The following is a 9803-nucleotide window of genomic DNA, read 5'->3' as shown; positions in this document are numbered from 1 at the left end:
TAGAAATAGAGTAAAAATACATAAAAATAGTAATGTATAAGTACTGGGAGAATAAAAATAAAAATAAAAATAAAAATACAGAAAAGTAGCAAAATAAAATAAAGAGTCTGTAGTGGTTCACCAAAAAAATACGCCAGAGATGGCAACCTCCCCACACTTAAAATGAAGCATCGTCCTCGATGCTCACTCAAGCAGGGTGTGAAGGGGTGTCATCACTGGAAGGACGGGTAGCTGGAGTATTTGTGGTGGTGATCGGAAGATCTGCCTGCTGCAGAGGATAGCAGGGATTAGCTGGTCAGCTTTCTCCTGCGGGGTAAAGTTTTTCTCCCGCCAGGAGTCATCGTGCATGATATCTAAGATGGACATGGCAGATTCTCCTCTTTTACGTTTGCCAGTAGTTGCCTTTGCTTTTCCTTTTCTTTAGCTGGCAGACATCCTGAAAAACAGAAAACCAGGATATAATAAAAATAGGAAAACAAATAGGCAAATAGTCAAAAGAGACAAAAAGTGGCAAAAGAGCAAAAGGATAAGGAAAATGAGTTAAGTAAATGTGCATTAAGGATTGTATAGGAGTTAAAAGTCCGAAAAGAAGAATTCACAATCCAAAATGTAATAGAAGACATGTTAATTAGGAAAAAATTATCAGTATGCCATGATTAGAAGGTTAAAAGAAAGTGAAAAACCAGAAGAGATGTTTTGAAAGGTTAGTTTGGTTAGAATTGAAAAAGAGTTCAGGAAGTTAAAATTAGTGAGTTAGTGCATAAGGATAAGTTTCTAAGTAACAAGCATTCACAGTTAGAAGCTATAAGTAACTCGTATCCAAATAAGGAAAACAAGTTGATGATGATTCAAATAGATATAGAAATAGTGAAAATTGGAATCAAACATCAAAAATGCAAATTATGAACCAAGAAATAAAAAAGAATAAGAAAGCTTGCCCTGGCATTCATGAATTATTTTGGTTAAATCTAAGGAAAGCACAGTTGAAAATGCCAAAATCAAGACATGAATGGAAACATTTTACAGAGATTTGGGCAGTATTCCGGCTAAAATTGGATTGTTCCAGAAAATAAACAACAACAAAATAGTTCATATGAATAAAAAATACAGCTGCAATTACATATAAGGAATAGGAACATGAAAAATAAGAGTAAAGAGCAGCATGAAACAAGAAATTACAGCATATGAACCAAACTAACATCACAGCAACAGCTTGCAAAAATAATGAAACAAGAAACACGAACAGTGCAATTAAACAGACCTAAATCCACTAACCACATCCTAGGCTACCTAACAACCTAAAATCCACTACAACATGCATATCTAACTAGCCTAATGACGAACATAAATAGAAAAATATGAATTAACTACGAAGGATAGAAGGGTGGCGTTCATCGGAACCTGGTAGGTGTAAGAAAGAGAGTGGGGCAGAGAGGTGGCTGGGGATGACGGCGGTGGCGTCCGGCACGGCGAAAGAGGGTGGCGCGGCGGCAGTGGCTGCTGTTCGGAGGAAGGGAGGGAAAGGTAGAGGGTAATGGGGGTAGGAGGTAATAGGGGAAGGGGGGGAGGGGGCGTGTGGGTGGCGCTGGGCAGTGGTGACGGGGCGGCGGTGATGGGTGGTGCTTGCGGAGGGGGGGGGGGCAGTGGCATTGGAGGGGAAAGAAGAAGGAAGAAGAAGAAAGAAGGGGGAAGGAGGAAGGGAGGTGGGTGGCGGCAGCGTCTGGGTGGTCGGCGGCGTGATGGTGGTTCGGTGGTGGTGGCTGGGTGGTGGTGGTGTGATTGGAGAAGAAGAGAGGGAAGAGAGGGGTTTGGGGGGGGGGGGCGCTGGTAGGGTTCGCGTGACTGAGGGGGTTATAAATTTGAATCCACGCGATCGCGTGGGGCACGCTGTCGCGTGGATGGGCTGAAATTGTGGTTGACGCGATCGCGTCAGTGGCGCGATCGCATGGAATAGCTAAAAGAGTGAATGACGCAATCGCATGAGGCAGGCGATCGCGTCGATGGAAATTGTGCTAAACGCATGGTGCGCAGAAATTGTGATTACACTTTGATTATGTAAAATTCATCGCTCTTTCTTTCCCTGGTAATGGCGCCAAAAACATGATGCCAATACCATGGTTCACAACTTCGCACAACTAACCAGCAAGTGCACTGGGTCGTCCAAGTAATACCTTACGTGAGTAAGGGTCGAATCCCACGGAGATTGTTGGTATGAAGCAAGCTATGGTCACCTTGTAAATCTCAGTCAGGTGGATATAAAATAGTAATGGGGTTTTCGAAAATAATTAATAAAATAGGGATAGAAATACTTATGAAAGCTTTGGTGAGAATTTCAGATAAGCGAATAGAGATGCTTTCGTTCCCCTGAACCTCTGCTTTCCTGCTATCTTCATCCAATCAGTCTTACTCCTTTCCATGGCTGGCTTTATGTAATGCGTCACCATTGTCAAGGGCTACTTTCGGTCTTCTCTCGGGAAAATGATCCAAATGCCCTGTCACGGCACGGCTAATCGTCTGGAGGCATCACCCTTGTCAATGGTTACATCCTATCCTCTCAGTGAAAATGGTCAACGCACCCTGTCACGGCACGGCTATTCATCTGTCGGTTCTCGATCATGTTGGAATAGGATTTACTATCTTTTTGCGTCTGTCACTACGCCCAGCAATCACAAGTTTGAAGCTTGTCACAGTCATTCAGTCATTGAATCCTACTCGGAATACCACAGACAAGGTTTAGACTTTTCGGATTCTATTGAATGCCGCCATCATTCTAGCTTACACCACGAAGATTCCGATTAAGAGATCTCAGAGATACTCATTCAATCTAATGTAGAACGGAAGTGGTTGTCAGGAACGCGTTCATAGGGAATGATGATGATTGTCACGTTCATCACATTCAGGTTGAAGTGCGAATGAATATCTTGGAAGCGAAATAAGATGAATTGAATAGAAAACAGTAGTACTTTGCATTAATCTTTGAGGAACAGCAGAGCTCCACACCTTAATCTATGGAGTGCAGAAACTCTACCGTATGAAAATACATAAGTAATGATGAAGTTCATTGGTCTCGGCCCCAGAGGGAAACCGGAGTAACCCAGACTGTGAATACAATGATAAAAAGTTCTATTTATAATAGACTAGTCACTAGGGTTTACAGAAGTAAGTAAATTGATGCATAAATCTACTTCCGGGGCCCACTTGGTGTGTGCTTGGGCTGAGCTTGAAGTCTACACGTGGAGAGGTCATTCTTGGAGTTGAACGCCAGCTTTTGTGCCATTTTGGGCGTTGAACTCCACTTTGCAGCTTGTTTCTGGCGCTGGATGCCAGAATTGGGCAGAGAGCTGGCGTTGAATGCCAGTTTGCGTCATCTAAACTTGGGCAAAGTATGGACTATTATACATTTATGGAAAGCCCTGGATGTCTACTTTCCAACGCAATTGGAAGCGCGCCAGTTCAAGTTCTTTAGCTCCAGAAAATCTACTTTGAGTGCAGGGAGGTCAGAATCCAACAGCATCAGCAGTCCTTCTTCAACCTCTGAATCTGATTTTTGCTCAAGTCCCTCAATTTCTGCCAGAAAATACCTGAAATCACAGAAAAACACACAAACTCATAGTAAAGTCCAGAAATGTGAATTTAACATAAAAACTAATGAAAACATCCCTAAAAGTAACTAGATCCTACTAAAAATATACTAAAAACAATGCCAAAAAGCGTATAAATTATCCGCTCATCAGAACACCAAATTTAAATTGTTGCTTGTCCCCAAGCAACTAAAAATCAAATAGAATAAAAAGAAGAGAATATACTATAAATTCCAAACTATCAATGAAACAGAGCTTCAATCATATGAGCGGGACTTATAGCTTTTTGCCTCTTGAATAGTTTTGGCATCTCACTTTATCTATTGAAGTTCAGAATGATTGGCATCTATAGGAACTCAGAGTTCAGATAGTGTTATTGATTCTCCTAGTTTAGTATGATGATTCTTGAACACAGCTACCTTATGAGTCTTGGCCGTGGCCCTAAGCACTTTGTTTTCCAGTATTACCACCGGATACATAAATGCCACAGACACATAATTGGGTGAACCTTTTCAGATTGTGACTCAGCTTTGCTAAAGTCCCCAATTAGAGGTGTCCAGGGTTCTTAAGCACACTCTTTTTTTGCTTTGGACCTTGACTTTAACCGCTCAGTCTCAAGTTTTCACTTGACACCTACACGCCACAAGCACATGGTTAGGGACAGCTTGGTTTAGCCGCTTAGACCAGGATTTTATTCCTTTAGGCCCTCCTATCCACTGATGCTCAAAGCCTTGGGATCCTTTTTATTTGCCCTTGCCTTTTGGTTTTAAGGGTTATTGGCTTTTTGCTCTTGCCTCTTGGTTTTAAGAGCTTTTGGCTTTTTCTGCTTGCTTTTTCTTTCTATTTTTTTTTGCCTTTTTTTTTTCTGCAAGCTTTGTTCTTTGCTGCTTTTTCTTGCTTCAAGAATCATTTTTATGATTTTTCAGATTATCAAATAACATGTCTCCTTGTCATCATTCTTTCAAGAGCCAACATATTTAACATTCATAAACAACAACTTCAAAAGACATATGCACTGTTCAAGCATACATTCAGAAAACAAGAAGCATTGTCACCACATCAATATAATTAAGCTAAGTTCAAGGATAAATTCGAAACTCATGTACTTCTTGTTCTTTTGAATTAAAACATTTTTCATTTAAGAGAGGTGATGGATTCATAGGACATTCATAACTTTAAGACAAAGTTACTGACTACTAATGATCATGTAATGAAGACACAAACACAGATAAGCACTTAACATAGAAAACGAAAAACAGAGAATGTAAGAACAAGGAATGAGTCCACCTTAGTGATGGTGGCATTTTCTTCTTGTGGAACCAATGATGTCCTTGAACTCTTCTATGTCTCTTCCTTGTCTTTGTTGCTCCTCCCTCATTGCTTTTTGATCTTCTCTTATTTCATGAAGGATGATGGAGTGCTCTTGATGTTCCACCCTTAGTTGTCCCATATTGGAACTCAATTCTCCTAGGGAGGTGTTGATTTGCTCCCAATAGTTTTGTGGAGGAAAGTGCATTTGAGGCATTTCCGGGATCTCATGGTGATGAGCTTCATACGCTTTTTGACCTCCATGAATGGGCTCTCTTGCTTACTCTATCTTTTTCTTAGTGATGGGCTTGTCCTCTTTAATGAGGATATCTCCCTCTATGTCAATCCCAGCCGAATTGCATAGGTGGCAAATGAGGTGAGGAAAGGCTAACCTTGCCATAGTGGAGGACTTGTCAGCCACCTTATAGAGTTCTTGAGGTATAATCTCATGAACTTCCACCTCTTCTCCAATCATGATGCTATGGATCATGATGACCCGATCCACAGTAACTTCAGATCGGTTGCTAGTGGGGATGATGGAGCATTGGATGAATTCCAACCATCCTCTAGCCACAGGCTTGAGGTCCAATCTTCTTAGTTGAACCGGCTTGCCTTTGGAGTCAATCTTCCATTGAGCTCCTTCCACACATATGTCCATAAGGACTTGGTCCAACCTTTGATCAAAGTTGACTCTCCTTGTGTAGGGGCGTGTGTTCTCTTCCATGTTTGGCAAGTTGAATGCCAACCTTACATTCTCCGGACTAAAATCTAAGTATTTCCCCCGAACCATTGTAACATAGTTCTTTGGATCCGGGTTCTTACTTTGATCATGGTTCTTGGTGATCCATGCATTGGCATAGAACTCTTGAACCATTAGGATGCCGACTTGTTGGATGGGATTTGTTAGAACTTCCCAACCTCTTCTTTGAATTTCATGTCGGATCTCCGGATACTCATTTCTTTTGAGTTTGAAAGGGACCTCGGGGATCACCTTCTTCTTGGCCACAACATCATAGAAGTGGTCTTGATGAGCTTTGGAGATGAATCTTTCCATCTCCCATGACTCAGATGTGGAAGCTTTTGTCTTCCCTTTCCCCTTTCTAGAGGATTCTCCGGTCTTAGGTGCCATCAATGGTAATGGAAAAACAAAAAGCTTATGCTTTTACCACACCAAACTTAGAATTTTGCTCGCCCTCGAGCAAGAGAAGAAAGAATAGATGAAGAAGAAGAAAAAATGGAGGAGAGGGAGAAGGGGTTGTGTTTCGGCCAAGAAGAGAAGAGAGGGTTGTGTTGTGTGAAAATGAGGAAGAATGGAAGGCTTTATATAGGGGAGGGAGGGGGGTTAAGTTTCGGCCATGTATGGTGGGTTTGGGTGGGAAGTTGATTTTGAATTTTGAAGGTAGGTGGAGTTTATGAGGTAGGTTTATGGGGAAGAGTGGATGGATGTGAGTGGTGAAGAGGTGATGGGGAAGAGGGATTGAGGTGATTGGTGAAGGGTTTTGGGGAAGAGTGTTTATGGGATTGTGTGAAAGAGAGTGGTGAGGGATGAGAAGAAGTGAGTGGAGGTAGGTGGGGATCCTGTGGGGTCCACAGATCCTGAGGTATTCAAGGATTTACAACCTTACACCAAATTAGGCATGTAAAATGCCCTTGCACACAACTCTGGGCGTTCAGTGCCAGGTTGGTGCCTATTTTGGGCGTTCAACGCCCATTTGTTGCCCATTTCTGGTGTTGAACGCCAGAACCATGCTTGTTCTGGGCGTTGAACGCCAGGTAGATGCTTCCTCCAGGGTGTGATTTTTCTTCTGCTGTTTTTGATTCCGTTTTCAATTTTTATATTTATTTTGTGACTCCACATGATCATGAACCTATAAAGACATATAACTAAGAAAAATATTGTTAGATAAATAAAAATTGGGTTACCTCCCAATAAGCGCTTCTTTAATGTCAATAGCTTGATAGTGGGCTCTCATGGAGCCTCACAGATGTTCAGAGCATTGTTGAGACTCTCCAACACCAAACTTAGAGTTTGGATATGGGAGTTCAACACCAAACTTAGAGTTTGGTTGTGGCCTCCCAACACCAAACTTAGAGTCTGACTGTGGGGCTTTGGTTGACTCTGCTTTGAGAGAAGCTTTTTCTGGTTCCTCTCCATGGATGCAGAGAGAGATCCTTGAGTTGTAAACACAAGGTTGTCCTTATTTAATTGAAGGATCAATTCTCCTCTGTCCACATCAATCACAGCTCTTGCTGTGGCTAGGAAAGGTCTTCCTAGGATGATGGATTCATCCTCTTCCTTTCCAGTATCCAGGACTATGAAATCAGCAGGGATGTAAAGGCCTTCAACCTTTACTAACACGTCCTCTACTTGTCCATAAGCCTGTTTTCTTGAATTATCTGCCATTTCTAATGAGATTCTAGCAGCTTGCACCCCATAGATTCCCAGTTTCTGTATTACAGAGAGTAGCATGAGGTTTATTCCTGAACCAAGGTCACACAGAGCCTTAAAGATCATGGTGCCTATGGTACAAGGTATTATGAACTTTCCAGGATCCTGTCTCTTCTGAGGCAATGTCAGTTGATCCAGATCACTTAGTTCATTGATGAACAAGGGAGGTTCATCTTCGCAAGTTTCAATACCAAATAATTTGGCATTCAGCTTCATGATTGCACCAAGAAACTTGGCAGTTTGCTCTTCAGTAACATCCTCATTCTCTTCAGAAGAGAAATACTCATCAGAGCTCATGAATGGCATAAGGAGGTTCAATGGAATCTCTATGGTCTCTAGATGAGCCTCAGAGTCCTTTGGTTCCTCAGAGGGAAGCTCCTTATTGACCACTGGACGTCCCAGGAGGTCTTCCTCCTTGGGATTCACGTCCTCTCCTTCCCTTACAGGTTCGGCCATGGTGCTTATGTCAATGGCCTTGCACTCTCCTTTTGGATTCTCTTCTGTATTGCTTGGGAGAGTACTAGGAGGGATTTCAGTGATCCTTTTACTCAGCTGGCCCACTTGTGCTTCCAAATTTCTAATGGAAGACCTTGTTTCATTCATGAAACTCACAGTGGCCTTAGATAGATCAGAGACTAAGTTTGCTAAGCTAGATGGATTCTGCTCAGAATTTTCTGTCTGTTGCTGAGTGGATGATGGAAAAGGCTTGCTATTGCTAAACCTGTTTCTTCCACCATTATTAAAGCCTTGTTGAGGCTTTTGATCCTTCCATGAGAAATTTGGATGATTTCTTCATGATGAGTTATAGGTGTTTCCATATGGTTCACCCATGTATTTTAACTCTGCTATTGCAGGGTTCTCCGGATCATAAGCTTCTTCCTCAGAAGATGCCTCTTGAGTACTGTTGGATGTAGCTTGCATTCCATTCAGACTCTGGGAAATCATATTGACTTGCTGAGTCAATATTTTATTCTGAGCCAATATGGCATTCAGAGTATCAATTTCAAGAACTCCCTTCTTCATAGGCGTCCCATTACTCACAGGATTCCTCTCAGAAGTGTACATGAACTGGTTATTAGCAACCATGTCAATGAGTTCTTGAGCTTCTGCAGGTATTTTCTTTAGGTGAATGGATCCACCTGCAGAAGTATCCAATGACATCTTTGCCAATTCAGACAAACCATCATAGAAGATATCCAGGATGGTCCATTCTGAAAGCATGTCAGTAGGACACTTTTTGGTCAATCCTTTGTATCTCTCCCAAGCTTCATAGAGGGATTCACCTTCTTTCTGTCTGAAGGTCTGAACGTCCACTCTAAGTTTACTAAGCTTTTGAGGAGGAAAGAACTTGGCTAAGAAAGCCGTGACCAGCTTATCCCAAGAGTTCAGGCTATCTCTGGGTTGAGAGTCCAACCACACTCTAGCTCTGTCTCTTACAGCAAAAGGGAAAAGCATGAGCCTGTAGACTTCAGGATCTACTCCATTAGTCTTAACAGTATCACAGATCTGCAAGAATTCAGTTAAGAACTGAAAAGGATCTTCAGATGGAAGTCCATGAAACTTGCAGTTCTGCTGCATCAGAGAAACTAATTGAGGTTTCAGCTCAAAGTTGTTTGCTCCAATGGTAGGAATGGAGATGCTTCTTCCATGTAAATTGGAATTAGGTGCAGTGAAGTCACCAAGCATTCTCCTTGCATTATTATTATTTTCGGCTGCCATCTCCTTTACTTGTTCAAAATTTTCAATAAGGTTGTCTCTGGATTGTTGTAATTTAGCTTCTCTTAGTTTTCTCTTCAGAGTCCTTTCAGGTTCTGGATCAGCTTCAACAAGAATGCTTTTTTCTTTGTCCCTGCTCATAAGAAAGAGAAGAGAAAAAGAAAAGAAGAGGAATCCTCTATGTCACAGTAAAGAGGTTCCTTATTGTTAGTAGATGAATAAATAAATAGAATAAGATGAGAGAGGGAGAGGATTTTTGAAAATAATTTTTGAAAAAGAGTTAGTAATTTTCGAAAATAGTTTTTGAAAAATGTTAGCAATTTTTGAAAATTAAGATTTTAAAAATTGAAATAATTAGTTAATTAAAAAGAAATTTTGAAAAAGAGGGAAGATATTTTCGAAAATTAGAGAGAGAGAGTTAGTTAGGTGGTTTTGAAAAAGATAAGAAACAAACAAAAAGTTAGTTAGTTAGTTGAAACAAATTTTGAAAAGATAAGAAGTTAGGAAGTTAGAAAAGATATTTTGAAATCAAATTTTTGAAAAAGATAAGATGAGAAGATATTTTTGAAAAGATATGATAAAAATTAGTTTTTTTGAAGAAAGATTTGATTTTTAAAATCACAATTAATGACTTGATTCACAAGAAATCACAAGATATGATTCTAGAACTTAAAGTTTGAATCTTTCTTAACAAGTAAGTAACAAACTTGAAATTTTTGAATCAAAACATTAATTGTTATTGTTATTTT

The 9803-nt window shown here is 40.7% G+C and overlaps 1 non-coding gene across 1 annotated transcript; it reads left to right on the top strand.

Annotated features, from left to right (window-relative positions):
- Positions 1–8553: 8553 nt before the first annotated feature.
- Positions 8554–8661, top strand: LOC112760178 (small nucleolar RNA R71). Its single transcript, XR_003180630.1, has one exon. It is a non-coding gene; the product is annotated as a small nucleolar RNA R71 (small nucleolar RNA).
- Positions 8662–9803: the final 1142 nt, after the last annotated feature.

This window comes from Arachis hypogaea, chromosome 16, assembly GCF_003086295.3.
Source record: "Arachis hypogaea cultivar Tifrunner chromosome 16, arahy.Tifrunner.gnm2.J5K5, whole genome shotgun sequence".
In the NCBI taxonomy this organism is placed as follows: Eukaryota; Viridiplantae; Streptophyta; class Magnoliopsida; order Fabales; family Fabaceae; genus Arachis; species Arachis hypogaea.
Note: the sequence above shows the minus strand (reverse complement) of the source record. Positions and strands in the feature narration are given on the sequence as shown.